Genomic DNA, 22,225 nt, shown 5'->3' with positions numbered 1-22,225 from the left:
GCTGGCCCCCCACAGCATTGGGACCACAGCAGTTTCCTGGTGGCAGTAGACCTGTGGGGGTGGGAGTGTGGCGGCAGTGCTCCAGGATCACTTTGAGGCACCTCCTGCAGCTGCCATACCTACCTGGCCAGAGCTACGGTCACAGGCCGCCCTGTGGAAGAGCTCCCCCTCCACAATGGTGGTCCGGCAGCTGTGGCCATTTCTTTTCTTCAGTTTTGTAAAGGTGCTGAGAGGGTGCCTAAAGATGGAGTTGGGTTCTCTCTCCGTTATCTGCAATGGCGGGCTGCAGCTCCTTCAGTGCTGGAGGACCTCCTATTGGCCCTCCAGCTTCAAGAACCCGCCACCAACCATAATTGGATGGTGAGTGCACCCTCTGGCTATTAATTGGCCAATCATTCCAAAATCGTGTTGGCTGACTTGCTCCCAGAGTGTGGGGTTGGGACCCTCATTTGATCTCGACGTCAGAATACTGACCCCAGAAGGAAAATACCCATGGTGTTGGGTTAGATGCCAGCAAGTATTTCTTTTCAGAGAGAGTTTTTAACCTCTGGAATCGATTATCAAAATGTGCAGTAGATATGGATTCACTGAAGTTCTTCGACAGGGAGCTGGACGAGTTCCTGAGAGTCAAGGCTATTGGCAGTTATAAAAGGTTAGTATAGGGGTAACTGTAATTATTAATATCGGTTTTTGCAGTTGTAACGGAAATCACATCTGCCAAATGGAAACATATTAATTTCAACGTATGTAATACTGCTTGAGAACTTTTATATTGGACACTACAAATGACTTTTTGAAAAAGCAGAACTGAACAGCTGAAAAAATGGTTGCATATTTGCATTCTAAGAAGACAAAGGCTGGCTGAGAGAAAGAAGGAAATTACCCAGTCTAGCTAGAACAACGGGGGTGCTCCCTGATTCAGTTAGCAAGATTGGTCTTGGCAATAGTGGTGATCAACTCCCTTTGACTTTGAAAGAGCCAAACCCCTGCCTACTGAGTATGTCTGATGGACTCTGAAGTTCAAAGACCCCTCTAGAAGTTGCTATTTCAAACAAAGAGATCGTCACATGACACAACTGCTGGTAACACTGAAGTTTTTTTGAATTGTGCCTCAGAGACAGAAAGGAGACTGTAATATTGAACTCCAAGTGGAAGACATCTCTCTCTGTCTCTCTCCAGCAAAGTCCCAGGAAAACTACGGTGGCAGCTTTTAAGCCTCAGGACTACGGAACTTTACAGGCAACCACCATGAAGACAATTGAAACCTCCCTTCGGCCTTCTGGATCCAGAGAAACAAGCCTGAAATTGTGCATGTGGCCCCCAGTGAGGACTCCAAGACTTTAACTTTAATTAATGACATTACAAACCAGTATTTGCATTCTATTTATTACCAACTTTACTTCAACCTCCTGGCTCTTTCTTCCCCTCTGTATCTATTTGTGTGTGTTCTCATGTATGCATGTGAGCATGGATGCATCGCGTATTTTAGTAATTTTAACCGGTTTAGAGTGATAAGGTTAATAAACTTACATCTTTCTTGTTTAAACTCAAAATCTGTCTGATTTGTTTTGTAATTATATTCGAGAAACAGTGAGCAAGGTGGTGAGCTAAAATCACTGTGTTGAAAAGATAAACTCTGTTATGGCCAAACCAAAGAAGGGGCGAGAGGGAAGCCTGATACCCCTTCCTCACCTGGTCATAACACAGTTTCTTGAATGTCCCAAAGAAATTTCCAAGATAGCTTGAAGGGATAGATGACTGTTTCGGTGGGGTTCTTGTAGCTGGAGAATGGAAAGGTGGTCAGTCAACAGGCAGGATTTGAAAGCTTTCTGGCTGGAATAGAGAGAGAGACCCCTACTCGGATCTGCATGTGTCAGAGTCCAGTTGCTTCTCCTCTCTCTGCTTGCAGAAAAATACAAGCTTAAAACCACAGATGGGGAGGAGCCTGTCAGATGACAGTCACTCAGTCATTCAAGCATAATGGTTAGCAATATTTCTCTCTTGCTTAAAAGAATAAGCAGTTCACTTAACCTCCTGGGTCTTGGTTCTTGCTGGGATACGAGCAGACATTTTGTCTCCCTCCTCACAGCATTGCAGTGTAGGATACAGTGTTGCAAATTAGGTGACCATCCTAAGCTGCCAGCAAAGTCACCTTTTTAGCTTTTCTTTTTAAATGTCTTTTGAAAAATATAAATTCAGATCTCCAGTCAGTAGATTAAAGAAAATTATCATTCAACAAAGCACATATGCATAACAATAGGGTTAGACGAAAAGGGGTAGGAACAGGTTCATGTGGAGCATAAACATTGGCATGGACCAGTTGGGCTGAATGGCCTGTTTCTGTTCTGTAAATACTATATGTAAATTGGTCTAAGTTTCTTTTCTCTTGGTTTTTATCTCTCCCAGCATACCGCAAAGACTGGGTGGAGGAGTGGGCAGGAAAAGTGGTTGATGATGCATGTAGGTGGTATCCTATCTGGATTGGGATAGGTTAGATTGACAAGCTGGCCTTTTCCTGCTGCTCTTTTTGTCTGTTTATGTAGATCATGCGTATTGTTACCATTATACGTTTCTACTTAAAAATACCTCCAGAGTTATGATTAGCTGTGACAAGCTTTTGCATTCCAGCTTTTTGGTTTGTTACACAATGCATCGGCAATATGCCAGAACCTCTATTTTTATTTTGAATGGTTGAAGTGTCAGCAGCAAGGTTTTTATTATTTAATAATCAACCAGATCATGAAGTTACTGTACCTGGCATTGCGAGAGAGCTGAATTACTACCAGTAGAGACTCATTCAATAAGCCTGGCAATGTTTTCCGTTGAATAGATTAATAATGATACAGTTACGCAGAAAGGAAAGATGGTAGAGAGAAAATAAGACATATACAGTTTGTGACTGTAACTTGCTGGTAGAATGTTTTTCTATGGAGGGGTGGGGGAGGGGATGGTTACAAGGCTCTGGATTGGCTTCTAGGTTGGTTTGGAGCTATAAGCTATAAGCGGGTGCCTGGGAATTTAGTAGTAGCATTACTTTAAAAATGAGTAAAGAACAGATGTATATATTTCATATATTACATTTATGCACACCATGAGGAACTTCTTTATCCACAGTGATAATGTCTAGAATCTTCTTCTCACTGCTGCTCTCACATGCTTTCAAGTCTTCAGAAGAAGGAATTTTCCTCCACACAAGATCAGGGGGCAGGTTGTTCAACCTTGCCCGTCTAAAAGCGAAGACCAAAGTACGGAAAGTCCTCATCAGGGAACTCCGCTTTGCTGACGATACTGCTTTAACATCTCACACTGATGAGTGTCTGCAGAGACTCATTGACAGGTTTGCGGCTGCCTGTAATGAATTTGGCCTAACCATCAGCCGCAAGAAAACGAACATCATGGGACAGGACGTCAGAAATGCTCCATCCATCAATATCGGCAACCACACTCTGGAAGTGGTTCAAGAGTTCACCTACCTAGGCTCAACTGTCACCAGTAACCTGTCTCTTGATGCAGAATTAAACAAGCGCATGGGAAAGGCTTCCTCTGCTATGTCCAGACTGGCCAAGAGAGTGTGGGAAAATGGTGCACTGACACAAAACACAAAAGTCCAAGTGTATCAAGCCTGTGTCCTCAGTACCTTGCTCTATGGCAGCAAGGCCTGGACAACGTACGTCAGCCAAGAGCGACGTCTCAATTCATTCCATCTTCGCTGCCTCCGGAGAATCCTTGGCATCAGGTGGCAGGACTGTATCTCCAACACAGAAGTCCTCGAGGCGGCCAACATCCCCAGCATATACACCCTACTAAGCCAGCGGCGCCTGAGATGGCTTGGCCATGTGAGCCGCATGGAAGATGGCAGGATCCCCAAGGAGACAGCGAGCTCATCACTGGTACCAGACTCACCGGCCGTCCATGTCTCCGCTTTAAAGACGTCTGCAAACTGGACATGAAGTCCTGTGACATTGATCACAAGTTGTGGGAGTCAGTTGCCAGTGATCGCCAGAGCTGGCGGGCAACCATAAAGGCGGGGCTAAAGCATGGCGAGTTGAAGAGACTGAGCAGTCGGCAGGAAAAAAGACAGAAGTGCAAGGAGAGAGCCAACTGTGTAACAGTCCCAACAACCAAATTTATCTGCAGCACCTGTGGAAGAGTCTGTCGCTCTAGAATTGGCCTTTATAGCCACTCCAGGCGCTGCTTCATGAACCACTGACCACCTCCAGGCGCTTACCCATTGTCTCTCGAGACAAGGAGGCCAAAGAAGAAGAAATGTCTAGATTAATAATGCATAAACTGGTGGTGAGAGGGTGTAAGAAAATGAAAATGACGACAAAATAAAACATTTTTATAGAGATAATTGTAACCTACATTTTTCACGTTGATCTCCAAACCTGAAACCTTAAAGGATAATTTTATCGAATGAAAGATGGGATGAAAGCTGACCCTCTGGGAATGAATATCAGGAATTTTGCTCCATTAAAATTAATGGATTGAAAATTGCACGCTGTGTGCATCTGAATTCTTGATATCCTTGGAGTTTTTAAATAGAAATTATTGATATTTATTTATATATTTTAAATATTCTGCAGGGCTGTGCTGTATGAGGCAGGGAGTAATCTTTAAATGATTAGGGATTAATCCACATGGGCCAAAATTCTGAGGTGTTTGCACTGTGAAACAGCATAGAAATTTATGACATAGAAGGAGATCGCTCAGCCATCCAGCCTAATCCTACTTTCCAGCTCTTGGTCTGTGGCCCTGTAAGTTACGACACTTCTAGTGCATATCCAAATATTTTTAAACTGCGATGAAGGTTTCTGCCTCTACCACCCTTTCAGACAGTGAGTTCCAGACCCCCAGCACCCTGTGGGTGAAAAAAGTTCTCCTCAATTCCCCTTAATCTTTCTGCCAATTACGTTAAATCTAAGACCTCTGGTTATTGATTTCTCTGCTAAGGGAAATAGGTCCTTCCTATCCACTCTGTCTAGGCCCCTCATAATTTTATACACCTCAATTAAATCTCCCCTCAGCCTTCCCTGTTCCGAAGAAAACACCTCAGCCTATCCAATCTTCATAGCTGAAATTCTCCATCCTCTACAACATCCTCATAAATCTGTCAACGTCACCAGTGTAACTTAATGAATAAGGATGATTGTAAAAAGGTTACGCCATTAATAACTAATGAAGTTCACGGGTGAAAGGCATGTCAGAGGTGACGACCAAACCTTCGAAGCATGTTGAATGGGAATCACATTCTACTGACTTGCCCCATGATCCTGAATGTAACAGGGTGAGACATCTGTATACACAGCAGGAGGCAGGGTTTTAGTATTTAGCAGGTGTAATACCTGCCCATTTACCTCCTCTCTCCTCACTATCTCAGGCCCCAAACACTCCTTTCAGGTGAAGCAGCGATTTACTTGTACTTCTTTCAATGTAGTATACTGTATTCGCTGCTCACAGTGTGGTCTCCTCTACATTGGGGAGACCAAGCGCAGACTGGGTGACCGCTTTGCGGAACACCTCCGCTCAGTCTGCAAGCAGGACCCTGAGCTTCCAGTTGCTTGCCATTTCAACACTCCCCCCTGCTCTCATGCTCACATCTCTGTCCTGGGATTGCTGCAGTGTTCCAGTGAACATCAACGCAAGCTCGAGGAACAGCATCTCATCTACCGATTAGGCACACTACAGCCTGCCGGACTGAACATTGAGTTCAATAATTTCAGAGCATGACAGCCCCCCATTTTACTTCCATTTTTAGTTATTTTTTCTTCCTTGTTTTTACATTCTTTTTTACATTTTTTACAATTTTTTTTTGCATTTATTTCATTTCATCTTAGTTTGTTCAGTTTGCTTACCCACTGTTTTTTTCAGGTTTGCACTTGCTGCTGTTTAATATTCAGTGTATTTACACCTAATCTGTACTAATGCTTTGTCTTTCAACACACCATGAATATATTTTTTGCCTTTGCTCCGTGACCTTTTGGTCAGCTATGTGGCCTGGTCCAATCAACACCTTCTCCTTTGTTATCTCTTGCCCCACCCCCACCTCACTTGCTTATAATCTGTGACTTTTCTAATATTTGTCAGTTCCGAAGAAGGGTCACTGACCCGAAACGTTAACTCTGCTTCTCTTTCCACAGATGCTGCCAGACCTGCTGAGTGATTCCAGCATTTCTTGTTTTTATTTCAGATTTCCAGCATCCGCAGTATTTTGCTTTTATTTTAGTATGATGAGCCTTGTTATTTCCAGCTCAGTTGAGTCAATTTCCCACATTATGATAATAACTGGGAATAAAAAAATCCGCGGGAGTTAAAAGCCTAAGAGCTGTAGTCATTCTGGTAATGTCTTAATTATACCCCATGCAAACCAAAATAGAGGGAATCCCCAGCAGAGATTGCAGGTGACAGTGTGACAGTGTCGAACTGTAAGACTGGGTCTCATCACTAATGGTGAAATCAGATTTTAATTTCGATATCAGTGACAAAAAATTGCAGTTTGCTGTTTGCAGCAGTTAAATCAGAGTCTTTCTGTGGTACTCCCGGTTTGAATGCATAGTGTTTAGGAAGGTAGAAACAGGAACAGGTCATTCAATCAGATCATGGCTTATCTGTATTTCGGTTCCCGTTTATCCACTTTTGATCCATATCCTTTATCTGTTGATCTTAGTCTTGAAAATTTCAATTGACCCTGCATCCATAGCTTTTTGGCAGAGAGAATTCCACATTTCCACTGCCTTTTGGGTGAAAAAGTGCTTTCTGATTTCACTGCTGAATGACCTAGTTCTTATTTTAAGATTTGGTTGCTTGCAGAGAGCTATGTGTCTGCACCTTGATTGGGGAGTCTATATATGTGCTCCAATGCCGAAGAAAAGGTTGGATAAAAATATGATACAAAGAAGTTGTTACAGCTGAGGAGGTGAAGCTCTAAGTGAATCCTGTAATGTAGCAGGTGTGTTAGATATGTCAGGAGCACGTAAACCAGTAGCAAACGAAAACTCATTACAATGAACAAAGACCAAAAGATACTGGTTGAAAACAGCATGCATGTTTCTCTGATGCCCGCTGAGTGCAAAATATTTTTGAGGGCTATTGTCTTTCTGAAAAAAGTGTTTTAATTTTATCTTTAAGCAAATGAACCTGAAGACCCTTCCATCATTTTTTTGTTGCCATTATGTTTTCTGCAATTAACAGGACAATGTGTTTCGACTGATACATTATTTGTCTTAGATTGTCACAAATGAAACAGGGTTTTCCAGCAACCAGTAGCCCTTTAATGATGCTCAGATTCCTTTCCCCTCCAACTTTCCCAGAGAGAGAAAAATCAGAAGGGCCACACATATTTGATAGCAAGTGTGGGCAATGTGGCAACTAACAAGAGATGCAGTGTTGGGATATGATTGTAAAAAAGAATGATAGAATTAAAAGACATGGTGGTTGACATAGGGACACACCAGCTTTCAAAATTCTAATCATAAATGCCATGAGTCTTAATAATAAAATTAGAGATCCCAAAATTTAAAAGGAGGCTATGACGTTACGGGCATCAAAGAGGCATGGGTAAATAATGACACAGAGTGGGGAGTAAATTTACAAGTATATAGGTTGCTTCAGAGATAAAAGAAACTAGGAGATCTGTTTTAATGCTGTCCCCAAGCATAAAGCCAGATTTAGATCAAAAACAGGCTGGATTTTAAGGTTAATGCTAGAGAAAAACTAGTTAGGTGAGCCAAAATAGACAATATATAATGCATAATATGAAAGGCAGTCAGTGACATAGTGGGAGCCCTAAAGGGCTCAAAAGGAGAGATTATATTAAGTGATTGTAGAATAGCAAATATTCTAAATGTATTCTTTGTATTGGTGTTCAGACAAATCCTTAGACAGTCTTCCTAATATTGGGCGAGAACATCTAGAGCAAGGGGATAAGACTAATATATGTAATGGATTGGGAGCTGATGGATAAGCAGAAGCATTGAAGGAAGCTAAGGCCCAGGTTGCTAGTGTACTGATGGCAGTAGCTAATAAACCCAGATATGATCTAGTGGGTACTTTTATAGAATCCTTGGAAATGGTGATTGTGCTTGAGGGCTGGGAAAAAGGAACATGATGCCAATGCATTAACAAAAAAAGGGAAAGAGAGATAACCCAGGGAATTTCAGACACATCAGCTGATCAACCTGATATCCTGATTGTAGGGAAAGTACTGAGGGGGATGGTCGGGAATACATCCTGGAGCACGAAATGATGATTCACCTGGAGTAATAAAGAACTATAAGAGTGAGCTAACATCGCTTTATGGGATGAAGATTATGCACACGCAGCTGTTGGTGTTTTTTGATGAGATAACAAACCTTTTGGAATTCAGTGGATGTTTATTTAGACTTCCGCACATGGGAGATTGGCTGGAAAGCATGGGTTAGGTGGAATGGTTCCAAAATGGATTGAAAGCAGCAGGAGCAGAGGAAACAAAGGGTGGTTGATGCAGAGCTGAGTTAATATGGATGGAGGTAACTAGTGGAGTGCCTCTGGGACGACAGTTCACAATGTACTTGAATGAGTTGGAAGTGGAATCAGGGATAACAAATCGTCCAAGCCCGCAGCTGATTCCAAACAGCAAGGATCAAATACAGAATGACCTGGATAGATTAAGGAGCTGGGTTCACAGTGGCAGATGACATGTACCCTGGAGGAATAGAGATTGGGCGAGAATTATAAACAGTGGCAGTATAAAATAACTTGTAGTATTTTACAAAACACAACACTCAAGAGAGGTTTGCCTACTGGTTGACAGATTGTTGAAACCATCGACAACAGTAAAGAGAGTGAATAGAATCTTGGACTGCATAGATAGAGCATTGGAGCACAGATCTCAGGAAGTAAATACCAGAGCACTGGGCCAGTTCTACCTGGAGTACTGTGCACAGTTCTGGGTACTACTTTATGACAAAGACATTCAGGCATGGGAGAGGATGCAGCAAAAGGCAGTAAAATGGATAGCTAAGCTTAGGCACCTGAGTTATGAGAAGAGACTCACAAAGCTGGAATCATTTCCACGGGAGTCGAGAAGGTTCAGGAGTGACCTCATTGACGTTTTCAAAATCTTAAAGGGTAGAGACAAGGTAAACATTAGTGCGTTTAATGTAGTCACACAGTCTACAACAAGAGGACCAGTCTCAAACTATGAAAAGGAACATTTGATTTAGCTACTTTACCCAGAGGGTGTTGACTATATGGAATGGATTACCAATGGCTGATTGTATTGTCAAGTTCAAAAAATGTTGTATAAGTACCTAGGGACAAATTTGATGGAGGGCTATCAGAGGTACCATAAGAACACAAGAAATAGAAGCAGGAGTAGGCCATACTACAGCCCCCCGAGCCTACTCCGGCATTCAACAAGATGATTGGCCTCAATTCCACTTTCCTGTTTGTTCCCCATAACGCAGACTCCCCTATGGTTCAAAAATCTGTCCATCTCAGTCCGGAATGTATTCAATGACTCAGACTCCACCGCTCTCTGGCATAGAGAATTCTGAATTCCAATTTCCAAATTCATGACCCTCTGAGAAGAAATACCTCATCTCTGTCTTAATTGGGGGAACCCCTTATTCTGAAACAATGCCCCATGGTTCCAGAATCCCCCACAAAGGAAAACATCCTCTCAGCAGCTACCCTGTCAAGCCCCCTCAGAATCTTATATGTTTCAATAAGATCACCTGTAATTCTTCTAAAGTCCGATGAGTATAGGCCCAACCTGCTCAACCTTTCCTCACAAGACAACCCCTTCATCCCAGGAATCAACCTAGTGAACCTTCTCTGAACCGCCTCCAATAAATGTATATCCCTCCCTAAATAAGGAGACCAAAACTGTACGCAGTACTCTAGGTATCATGGCATATATTTTCCAATCTTTGTGACTGGTTGAGATAGATTATCCAGTGGTATTTTGCAGTCCTGTATGCTCTTGAGTGTCCTATGCAGCCATCCCCCATCTTTCTCTTACCCCAGGAGCAGAAGCCTGAGAACAAGTCTGTTGCTCACACCCTCAGCTTGAGGTGGTATATGTTTTGGGAAGACTCCTCCACTCTCAATATCCAAATACACCAATTAACATGGTCTTCCTTCTTCCTGCAATCACTATCTGAAAGCCTTCTAGTCTGACTGATTCATTTGAAGGAGCACAAAATGATAGAACTGCTTACTTCTCACATGCCAGCCTCTATCTTCCAATCTTCCCATGTCAAGCTTGGCAATATCTAATCATTGCTTCTTGATTTATCTCCTCCTTTACCCTTTTCAACATTGTTGATGTCTTGCACTTATCAACCTTAACCCATTTAGGTTTTCCAATAAAAATAGGAAGAAGAGCAGAAAATAAATTTAAGCAACATGATTTTTTTCACTCTCCCCTCCAGCAGCTACCCAAATGATTGAGCTATTCCAGTTGTGTTTTTCTCAGTTGTGAAGACTATGATGTACAGCTCATTAGACAGGGTAATGCTTGCTCAGCAGGTTAACAGGAGGCTAGATTCGGCATTGGGACAATCTAATATGCCTAATTTACTAATTTACAGTAATAAACATAGCAGTAAATCCAGTGAAAGTATCTGGAAACATTTTCAATGTACTTGGACAGCTAGAGGGGTTGAAATATCACCCTGCGAAGTAAAATTAGCATTGAGCTGTCAGAAGGAATGCTGGGTGTCTCCTGATTCATAGGCAGCAGTTCCGAATACATTTGTGGAAAACTGTAATGTTATTTGTGCAAGAGCAGTTGGCAGGGACTCGGTCGCTACGCTGATAGTTTATTGCCCTGCAGCTCTGGAAAAGGGAGCCTGACATTATCGTAACCGGGCCTGTGTCGAATTGTTCAAGAGGACTGGAGCAAGTGATTTGGTATTGCTCACAATCCAACATTGTCATCGCCTCTGGGACTTCTGTCCAAGATTGTCGTGCTTGTGTAGAAATTTGCAGCTATTCCTGTGCACTAAATCACTTGCTCAAACGCCAGCAGTGCATGAAATGCATGGCAAGATTGCTAGAACGAGAAGAGGGGCATTTGGTTTATACTGGTCATGCGGAATGGGCTCATTGTGAGTTGCCCGGTTTGCATTGTGTGCGATTTTCTTCTCTGCTCAAGTCACCGTGGGCTCGTATCACGCTACTGACAGAAACCAATTGCAGCCCCAACACCTCTTGTCAATCTGATCAAAGGTCACTAGAAAATACAGTATTATTTACTATTTGTATTAGAATTATTATTCATGGGACTAAGTGTTTGCCAACTTTCATGCATAATACTATTGTGATGATGTAAGGCACATTGAAATTATATACAGATGTCAAAATGCAAATGACTTCGCTGTGTCTAAAATGCTGTCTGATTTTACTGTCTCGTTGAGCCTCAATAAATCCTTGTTTCGCAAAGGCGATTTTCCTGTAAAGCAATAAAGCCGTTTTGTGTTTAAATGAACATTTCCTGGCTGTGGTCTCCTCAGCATGATATTTTCCCTTGAAATGGAAAACCCCAGCCCCTGTTTCAGTCATTGGTACAATACTTTTATCCAAAAAAACTCCAATGAGGTTTAAAAATAACCTGTTTGAAAATCCCACACACACATACTTAGCCACAGCCTAATAAAACCTGAAATATAGGACTTTGATGTATTTCCATGTTGTCATGCATGGTCTGATAGCAAGTATAAAGAGTGTTGTACTGGATACCACATCGGAATACTCAAATTACTCTACTCTGAATTCTCTGGATTATGTATAAGAATGGTACAATAGTTTCAAAGGACCTAGTCTATAAATGAAGGTGGTCCCTCCTTTCTGTTGAGCATGCACTCTGATCCCTTATAATGTTGGCAGCAAAAACACAACTTGAGCCAAACTAGTTCATATAGATTGCTTTGAAATATGCAGATACAGCAATGTAGCATTCCCATGTCTGTGATTGTTGAGTTGCTTGCTTTTTTCCCATGTTAACGGATGGTATTTGGATGAGGGAAATGTGTTTTCCCATCTTCTGATAATTGTGTGCACTGAAATTGGATGAGATAAATGAGTTGTGTGTTGCTTGAAGAGTAATTTTTGGACTAGTGTCCTCCAGTAAAGAGTACAAGCCTGCTTTTCCCACTCTTATTTCTGAGCTACGAACCTTTGTAGTTGGGAAGTCAAGGTGCTGTCCTCCATGTAGAGATTGTTACCCTCCATCCAGCCTATTTCCATCTATTGACTCAGTTTACGAGCTCTGTGGAGTGGGCTGTGTGTTATTGAGAACTGATACTCCAGTTCACAGCCCCATTGTAATATTAATCCTCCAGCCTGCCCACCAACCACACCCCCCTCACCACCCCTCCACCTCCCCCACCCCTGGCCCTCCATGATGGACGGGAAAAGGGTGGAGGGGTGTTAAAATTGTAAAACAGGGAAAGCAGCTCAACCTGGCTTGTGCACCCCTGCTCCAAGGCAAGACACTTCGTTAACATATTTAAATCAGGGTCCCATAATACATTTAGGAGCCTGATTTAAATTTAACAGTTTCTGGCCCTGGACACCCATCAGTAAAAAGGAGGTGGGAGCTGTTGGCTCAAGAAGGTAAGTGCCTTTTTTTTAACAGCACTACTTGGGGGCCAGGTGGCTCAGGACCCAGACCCTCAAGGAAGCCTTTAGGCTCCCCTCTGCTGATTGTGACCTCTCCCTCACCCCAATTGCAGTCAACAAACTTCTTCCCCCAACCCCTTTCTGTCATGCTCTCTCTCCTGATTGCTGGGAACTGTCCCCAAGGGTCCCCAGCTGTGGCCCGTTTGCTGCATAGACCAGGTATAGGCCCAGATCTGGTGGTACTAATGATGGCAAAAATGTCAGTGTTCGCTGTCATATATGACAACATTGTCTGGCGCCCACACATGTGCAGTTAAACATGGAAATTCAGATATTGCTGTCAGTGATTCCCTGCTCCTCCAACGAGTACGCCATAGAGGTCCCCACAGATGACAATCTTTACAAGTCACTGAACTGACTAGAACTTCCCTTTTAATGCTGTAATATTGCTATTAAAAAAACTCCCCCCAAAATTATGCCATGTTAATTGTGTAACCGGGTTTTTAACAGAGTACTAAGTCATAACTACTGCTGAACATCCTCTTTGCCCTTGGAAACCTAACTTTATATTTGTGCTGTGTCGAACTTTTCCATAATGATAAAAAGATCCATAGTTTTTTTTGCTATAAATTCACTTCAAGTGCTGTTGAGATCAGCAGAGCTTTCTATTTTCTGACTTGTCAAAAACTGCACGACTGCCATTATCTGTCTCAGCAGGAGATCCCTGATATTCCATTCACTGTGGACTGGAATTCTCATTAACCATTGTCAGAAATAATAATGTAGGCTGACTTTGACTGTAACATAATTCACTGAAATGAATATTGATTAGCGTACATTGTAATATTCAAACTAAATTTTAAAGGAAGGGGCTGACTGCTACAGCGAGTTACCAAGACAATTCTTTCCATCTCTTGGAAATCTAGTACAGATAAAAGGGAAAAAAAATTCCTCTCTTTCTGCCTATTTTCCTGTCTGCCTTCTGAGCTGAATGAAAAAAAAAACACCTCACTATTTCAAAGAAGAGCAGGGGAGTTCTCCCCAATGTCCTGGACAATGGTTATCCCCTCAATGAACATCACGAAAAACAGCTTTTCCTGTCATTTACCTCACTGCTGTTTGTGGGACCTTCCTATGCGCAAATTGGCTGCTGCATTTCCTTTCATTACAACAGTGATCACATGTCATTGGCTGTGTAGCTCTTTGGGATGTCGCAAAATTGTGAAAAGTGCTATATAAGTGTAAGTCTTTCTTTCTCATGGTTATCACAAATTAAACTAGTCCCGTCCTGCTCAATCCAAATTCTAATAAGTATGTCTCACAAACAAGAATTAAGTCCTGAAGGATCTAGTTTCAGAACTGTTTTTGTTCAGATTCGAGACAAGTTATGAATCATGCAGTGCAATTTTTGTCTAGTTGGTCAAAATCACCGATTTAATAAATAAAACTTGTGCAAGTGTTCCCACAAGTGCAGGAATTCAAAATAAATCCAAAGAGGATTTGAAATACCGCTCAATGATATGAACGTCACATTTAGCCCCAAGAGACTTGTGATGGGATTTCTGAACTCTAAACAGCAATTAAACCAGCTTTTAATTTCCGTTTCACATTTTTGTTCAAAGTACAACGAATTAGGAAACTGTTTTTTGGATCTGGACAGTTTTCTAAGGGTGCATTTATACTCCAGCAGTTTGTCTATCAGGTTCAGGAACACTGTTTACATTGCTTAGTTAGTACCTGACTGGAAATTATTGGGGACGGTTGCATAATGGTTATGTTACTGGGCTAGTAAACCAGCAGCCTGGATTAATAATTCGAGATGTAAGTTCAAATCCCACCACTGCAGTAGGGGAATTTGAATTCTGTTAATTAAATGAATCTGGAATAAAATGCTGGTATCAGGAATGGTGACAATGAAACAACCTGATTGTCGTAAAACCCAACTGGTTCACTACCCGATCTGGGCTACATGTAACTCCAGACTGACAGTAATGTAATTGACTCTTAACTACCATGTGAAATGGCCCAGCAAGCCACTCAATTGTATAGGGATAGGAAATAAATGCTGACCTTATCAGCAATACCAAAATCCTGTGAATAAATTTTAAAAAGTTAATGGGCATCAGGAGGGCAGAGGAGAGGGACGAGGGGCAGGAAGAACGCAGAGGCCATACCCTCAGCATAGGATCTACCGCCAAAGATGGAGCTACCTGGAAATGACTGAGAGCCAATGCCAGAGGAGACTGTGACTCTCCAGGCAGACGGTCACAGACATCTGTGCGCTCGTCACAGAAGACCCCTCACAGCACTGGTCACCCTTCCAGTGGCTGTCACCATGACTGTGGCCTTGAACTTCTTCACTTCTGGCTCCTTCCAAGGATCAGCTGCAGATCTTGCAAACGGCTGCACACTACATCTTGCTGGTCACTGATGCACCCTTTTCCAGAGCTGAACAGTATATTCAATGCCAGATAGACGCGGCTTTGCAGACACAGAGCGTAGTGGGTTTCGCCATCATCGCTGGATTCCCCCAGTGCAGGGCATTATTGATTGCACCCATGTGGCCATCAAGGCACCCAATGATCGGCCAGTTAGATTCATCAACAGGAAGGGCTTTCACTCTCTCAATGTTCAGCTGGTCTGTAACCAGAACATGAGCTGCCTCCGTGTATGCTCGCTTTCCTGGCAGCTGCCATGACTAGTGCATCCTCCGCCAGTCTAGGCTGCTGTAGGTCTTCACTCCAACCCCAAATTCCGTGGATGGATTCTAAGTGACAATTGACATCTCTTGAAGAGATGGCTACTCACCCCTCTATGACAGCCTGACACAGAGGCGATACAACTGGAGCTATCTGCTCAATACGAAAACCATTGAGCAGGCTATTGGGCTTTTGAAGATGTGGTTCTGGTGTCAGGACTGCTCAGGCGGTGCCCTCCAATATGCTGCTGCAACAGTCTCACTCACTGTGATGGTCTGCTGCATTCTCCATTACATGGCCCTCCAGAGAAGTGTAGGCCTTGAGGATGGTCAGGCCCTGGAAGGAGACAGCTCCTCAGAGGAAGAGGGGGAGGAAGAGGAAGCGGGGTGGGGAGGGGAGATGCAGGACGCCAATGTGCTCCGGCTGCATATGGAGGTATTTGGGACTGGTGTGGGGCTCGAGGGTCTTGTCAAGATGCCATCAATGGGAGGGACCATCTGATTCAGGAACGTTTCGACTGAGCCCCTCTGACCCAGGATGAATGACATGGTATGGAACTCATTCTGAGGTGCCTTTGCTAATACCTCCATTGAAAACACAGCCTGGAACATGTAAACTCTTACTGCCAATGAAGGATGCAAATCTTGCCAGAGGTTTCACCATCACCGTTGACAAACCATTGCTCTCCATCACCACTTCATACCTCTTTTCTTGTCCCACCATTAATAAAAGGAGACTCACACGTCTGGCTTAAAGTCCCATTACTTACATTGTGCTTGTAAAAGAAAATAGTGCATAGCTACAGGAGGAAGCCATCCCAGTGACCCACTCCGCATTCGGCCACTTCTATGCGGTGCTCTGCTTGTGGCCTTGGAGAAGGTGGAGGTAGCCTGCTCACTAGTCTCTGGCTGTGGTTAAGATGTACATGGCGGTTGTCCTCATTGTGAAGGTGTCCTTGGGGGCATCTCCAGAGGCATCTGCACCTGAATCATTGCAGGGCAGCCTCTGTCACTGGATCCTGCTGTACAGAGGCTCCCTCTGTCAGAGGGGGCAAGGAGACCAAAGAAGATGGTGCCTGTGAGTGGTGGCACCCTCATTCTCCTTGGTGACATCCTCAGCCCTTGGCTGACACTCCGGATAACTAGAGGGGTGCACCAGCTGGGGCACAATTGGCATTCCCTTCCAGATGTCCCTGTTCCATCAGCACCACTGACCAGTCCATGCTATATAGTGTGGTATGCATCCTGTGGATGTCAGTGCGCAGTTCCTGCATGCACTTAATGTGCTGCCGCATGTGTCTGTCCATGAGGTTGGCCATTCTGTCAGTGGAGGAGCTCATGCACACAAAGCCCTGAACCATTGTGGTGAACATGAGCTGGATGGACTCTTCCATCCTTTGCCCATGACCCTCACGGCTTCAGAGAGCTCTGACATATGTGCTGCTGCTGGTTTAGGCAGAGCCTGCTTTCCAGTGACTCCTGAAGCCCTGCATCTGTGCTTCAAGTTCGGTCACTGATGCTTCTCTTCAACATCTCTATCTGGGACTTCATATTATGAATTGTTCCCCAGATCGATTTGTCACAAGCCTCATAAATACACATCCCAGTCTCGCCATTTCACAAAAGGTAGAAAAGGTCATTAAGTGAGGCTTCAAAGGGAAACACAGAAATGCCACAAACAACCGGTTGCATCAAAGGAGCATTAATATTATTATTCATTTAAAAAAATGCATAGTCTTGTGATTTTTTTTCACATCCTTGTGGGGAGTGCTATTAAAGGAGATAGAATAAACCCAGTTTTTATTTGTATGGCTTGTAACCCAGCATGATCGCAACACCTTGAGTGGTTTCTTCCTTAGAAAGAAACCTTTCTGCAAGTAAGTTGATGAAAGTATATCTTATTGAGAACTGAAATCCTTCCATTGCCAACCCCTCTGGTGATCTGTTATCTTGGGAGCTAACAGATATTGTATGTTGCAGATGTCCTATTTTTGTAGCAAAGTTCCCTGGCATTTGTATTCTGAATAGAAACTGGATAATCCAGTGGGCTTCCTGAATGAAGAATTTCAATTACTGCTGAATCAGGTCAGTATTGGGCCAACAGAAATCAAGAGACTGCCAATTATTTTCATGTAGAATGCTCAATGTATTCTATTAATTTGCCTGGAAATGAGAATGGGGCAGTTTCTATAACAGAAGGGTGATCTGCAATGCCTGTTAGTCACCTGTGTGCTGAGTTGAAAATATACTCCACTGTGTGGCTCTTTCTACTGGAACCAGAGAGTTGTAGTGAGCCTCAGTCTGTCTGTGAATCTTCAGTAAACTTTGTTTTGGAAGAAGTGAAAATGACTTCTTGAGCCACAGTGGTGGACATTGCCTAGTCCTGTTCTCTCTCCCATCCAGAACATGAGTGATTACCACATGAAAAAGGCCTCCAGAGACGGGGATCGACAGCTTTGATGAATCTCAACCGTTCCATTAATTTTTATCCTGATTTAGATAGAATCTTGCTAATTAAGTGCTGACATCTTAAGTGACGTGAGCTGTGTACATGATGTCCTGAATTTCAATACCGAGCACATTGAGCCAAAATGAAAGGATCATTGGGCAAACTGTTTAACCTAGCACATTTGTTTCTGTAGCAGTGATATAAAATTGTTTTGGAGAGGCATATAATATATATTATATTGTCATGCAGGCCCCCACCTGCCAAGCATGAGGCATATTAATTTTGCCACATGGACATTAAATTTCAAACTGTTGTTGAAGTGAAGAAAGGACTTGCTTTTAAAAAAATTTCCAGATCTTGGCTGGAAAAATCTTTGCATATTAACAGACAGTGTTTGGAAGGACAAAGGACCATTCCCTGACACATTCAACCCACAATGGACTTTTGATCGCCAGACATTGAAAGTGGGGGAGCGCACATTCCAGGTTGACTGCTAAGATGGCTGAATACACAAACTGACATGGTCAAACCAGCTAGTCACATGACTAACCTGCTGGGCAATCTGAGTTTTTTGAATTTGTACGAACAGTTTGGGCAGAAAGCAGAATGCTCCTGGACTGAGAAGATCTCTCCTGCCTGGCTTGCCACAGCTTCTCCTGTTTGCCTGCTCCCATCTCTTTCTCACAGAACTTCAAATCTACTGAAGACACATGAACCCCAAAAGAGAAAAGTCTCCTACAGTGAACAAGGTTTAAGAAGAATACTGGGCCCCAGTGAAAAGCAAGATCTATCTACAAGCAAGGACACTATAGTGAGCTCTAAGAACCTTAACACAAAAAAAACCTCTTCAGATATTGCCTTAAACTTTTTCCACTTTATTTCTTCTGTTTTCTTTCTATCTGTATTTGCATGTGTGTATTGCGTATGCATGCTAGCATGGGCGCCTCGTGTATCCGCCGGCGTTAACCGAATTAGAGTTTAAGTTTAATAAAATTTCACTTTTCTTCTTTAAACCTGAGAAAACCTGTTGTGCTGGTTTCTTTGCCTTATAATTGGAAAGTGGTAAAAAGGGATTCACCAAGGGGGAGCTGAAAACACGATGTGTTTAAAATTAAACCCTATTGCGGTAAGACCAGGTGAAGGCTGAAGGGGAACCCTAGACCTCTTTATCACCTGGTCATAACAAGGGGAACATAATAATGTTCAACATTATTTAGTCTTTGAATATCCTGAATTCCCTCTGACTACATAAAAATGTATACCACAAATGATATTTTCTCTGTTGAGTGAAATGGTAGTTTAATTCCTGCACTGTAATTATAGCATCTCTCTACCTGCTCTAATATCACAGCATCCTTTACAGGATACCACACTGCAGTGTATTTCATGTACATGCAGAGAATAGTTGAGACAAGGCTTTCATACCATTTATACTGAAAACACATGGAGCCATTTTTGTAATGTACATTGGCCGGAAATTTGTATGGATTCTAAATAAATTGGTGTTGCCCCAATTAAGGTTGGATTTAATACATATTTGCTGACTTATTACTGCCATGCATGTGGTTGTTCATTAGTTTAAGGCGTCTGCATTGCCCATCTCTTATTTAACAGTTGTTACGACTGCAACGGAAGCAATGCACTGTCAATTCAATCCCGTCACTCCACAGGTCGCAGCATATTATTAAGTTTTCACACCCAATTGGAAAACAGCCAAATTAAACACTCTAGTATCCCCAGAATGAAACAGACCAAACCAAGTATCTTTAGACAACAACAAATTAACTATTTATTAAAAAACTAAATCTTAAACATTATTAAGATAAACCTATGTCTAAAGACCTTATAACTTCTTAATTTAATCTAACTACCCCATTCACACACATACATTCAAAAGTGACAGTTAACCAGTTTTAAAAGTAGAGTTTTTAAAATTAGCTGTCTCGTAAGAATAAATAAAATAAGAAAGTCTTTACAGGTATATGTTCCTTATGGATGAGGTTTTCTAATGTAGCTTTGATGAAAATAGTCCTCCAGAAGATAGGCATTCAACTCTTTTGGCTGTAGCAAGCATTAAACAGTTATTTGAATGATAAGCATAGCAATATAAATAATTTCTTGAAAAAGAAGGCTTTTCTTCTTTACTTAGAGAATTAACTTGGCTTGTAGCTCCTTGTAGAATTTTTCTGAGAGGGAATAAAATAACTGCTTTTCTTTAGTTCACCTTGCTGAAAAGTTTCTCAGAACTAAGTGGTCTCAGCTGGTTTCTGCCAGTTCTACACAGTCAAAATGGAAACATTACCATGTGACCTCTCTCTCTCCTGCTGTTGCTCAGGGTAACCAAAATGTCGCTGTGCACACTATGTCTCAGGAATTCCAGAACATTCTCCCCCTTAAAGGTGCACTGTTTTTAATCTGAGACACACACACTGTTTTTAATCCGAGGAGAAAAAAATAATTACGGGTCTATGACACAGTACAAAATCAATGTTAACAACGCATCCCAATTATGTTTTGTGTTTGTCACTAATACCTGTGAAGGGGGCAAAATTAAAGTGTTTCCTAGAATTCTCTCGGATTTTTTTAGGATTCTGAACTTAATTCTTTTCATATTAGCACTTTTTTTAACCTTCTAACTCCCGCCTAAGTAATTCTTTGTTGATTTCTGAAGGCGAATGGCTAGGTTTTCAAATTAGAAAGATCATTCAAGGGGTCATTTTGTATTTTCTCTCATTCTGTTGAGTCACCTTCTCCCAGACAAGTGCTTAGGCGAGCAACCTGCCCAAGGCCTCTTTGAATGCCACTGTGCAACCAGCTATTCTAGGGTGGCCTGGAATGACTTGGCCTCCAATTTTCCATCCCCGCTCCTGCAGAAGTATCTGGCTTTCAATTGGCATCTCCCCACAGCATATCTTAAGATTGGGCATCCACTGTGTGGGGAATGGTAGACATGGTGACATGTATTAACACGCTATGACTCTATCTGGCATGGTACCAGTGTATTTTGGAACAATGCCATGCTAACTGTCATTTTGATTTTATTCTACTTTAGCACTGGACTAAACTCTGAAATATCTGATCTTCCTATAGGATCTAACGGATCTTCCTCTTACTAACAAATTGCCATTTGGTACTTTTGCAGTACAGATGGCAATGGCTACCATAAAATAGTTTGAATGATAACCCCCTGGAATTCTGGTAGTATTTAGACCAAAGATGTGACCAATGCCATTGGTGAAGTGTGAGTGGGAAGCCTGGCCTGTTAAGCATATGGCCACACTCCAGCTTCATGGAGAGTAAGCTTCGGTTGCATTGGAGGATAGATAAGCCATTCCTTAGTTGTGGCAGTCTGGGGCATGTTAGGAAATGATAACTCATCCAATGGCTGAGGGTGCACCAAAAACTGGGAAAATGATGCTTGAGAACCTCAATGCAGTATATGTTCATGCTTTAGAGCAAGCTGTAGACCAGTGGTAACCATACTACAGCCCAGGGATCATCCTGAGCCTGCCCATTGCTCAATGTGTTTTTGTTAATGACCGTGGATCCCACAAGTGCTCTGACTCAGTGTTGTGTTCTCTTCTCTAAATGATTAATCCGAAAGAGCAAGACAATGGTGGGAAGCACAGTTATTTCAGCATCCACAGCACAAGTGAATGGCCATTAATCAACCCTGGCATTTCCAACTCACCACTCCATCAACCCTTACGAGCCTTCTCTTGGCAACTGTCCAGCTGGCACAAGAAATTGAAACTTGTCTTGGTTGAAGATTTTCTCTCGTTATTATGCATTAACATGATTAAATGATGCCAAGCTTGGGTTTTAAATTCTGTCGACTGTAGCAATGAGGGAAAACTCAAGGAAGAAAGCAGCCCCACAGTTTAGAGCTTGGCAAGAAAGAGTTGGAATAGAAGACAATGCAATGTCTTTCAACACAGAGAGGGAAAAGGGAGGAGAAAGAACATATTGGACACTGTAGTTGGGTCTGAAGAGCAAGAATCTTACTATCTTGCTATCAAAAATGAGAGAGACATAAATAATTGTGTTAGAAAGAGGTTGGAAATTAAGGTGAAAGATCATCTATAGGGTGACCAACCTTTACATAGAGTGTCAATGTAGCTGGCAGAATTGTCAGCGAATGCAAGATGTTACAACATCAATCCTCCATCGTTAAACAGAATGGTGGTGAAATTCCTCTCGACAATAAATTTAATTTAAAAAGTCAACACAAATAATGAACAGGATTTTTCATCTTGTACTTATTTCCAACTTTTTCCCTTAAAATTATTGAGAGGAGGAATTTCACCTTCAATGTGAGTTATGAGCAGATTCCCACTCGGGAGGAACCATTTTACTAAATAGCTGTTCGTCTTAGCAAAGTAAAATTGTGGATTATTTATGTAAATGAGCCAGATAGTTACAGTTGAAACACTGTTATGGTTTGACATTATTAGAATAGTTCACTTCCTGAC

The 22,225-nt window shown here is 42.3% G+C and overlaps 1 protein-coding gene across 2 annotated transcripts in view; it reads left to right on the top strand.

Moving 5' to 3' along the window:
• Positions 1–22,225, top strand: part of fuom (fucose mutarotase) — a 98,294-nt gene that overhangs the window by 14,092 nt on the left and 61,977 nt on the right. The gene's annotated exons all lie outside the window — the stretch shown is intronic.

This window comes from Heterodontus francisci, chromosome 42, assembly GCF_036365525.1.
Source record: "Heterodontus francisci isolate sHetFra1 chromosome 42, sHetFra1.hap1, whole genome shotgun sequence".
In the NCBI taxonomy this organism is placed as follows: Eukaryota; Metazoa; Chordata; class Chondrichthyes; order Heterodontiformes; family Heterodontidae; genus Heterodontus; species Heterodontus francisci.
This window is presented reverse-complemented; position numbering and strand designations above follow the sequence as displayed.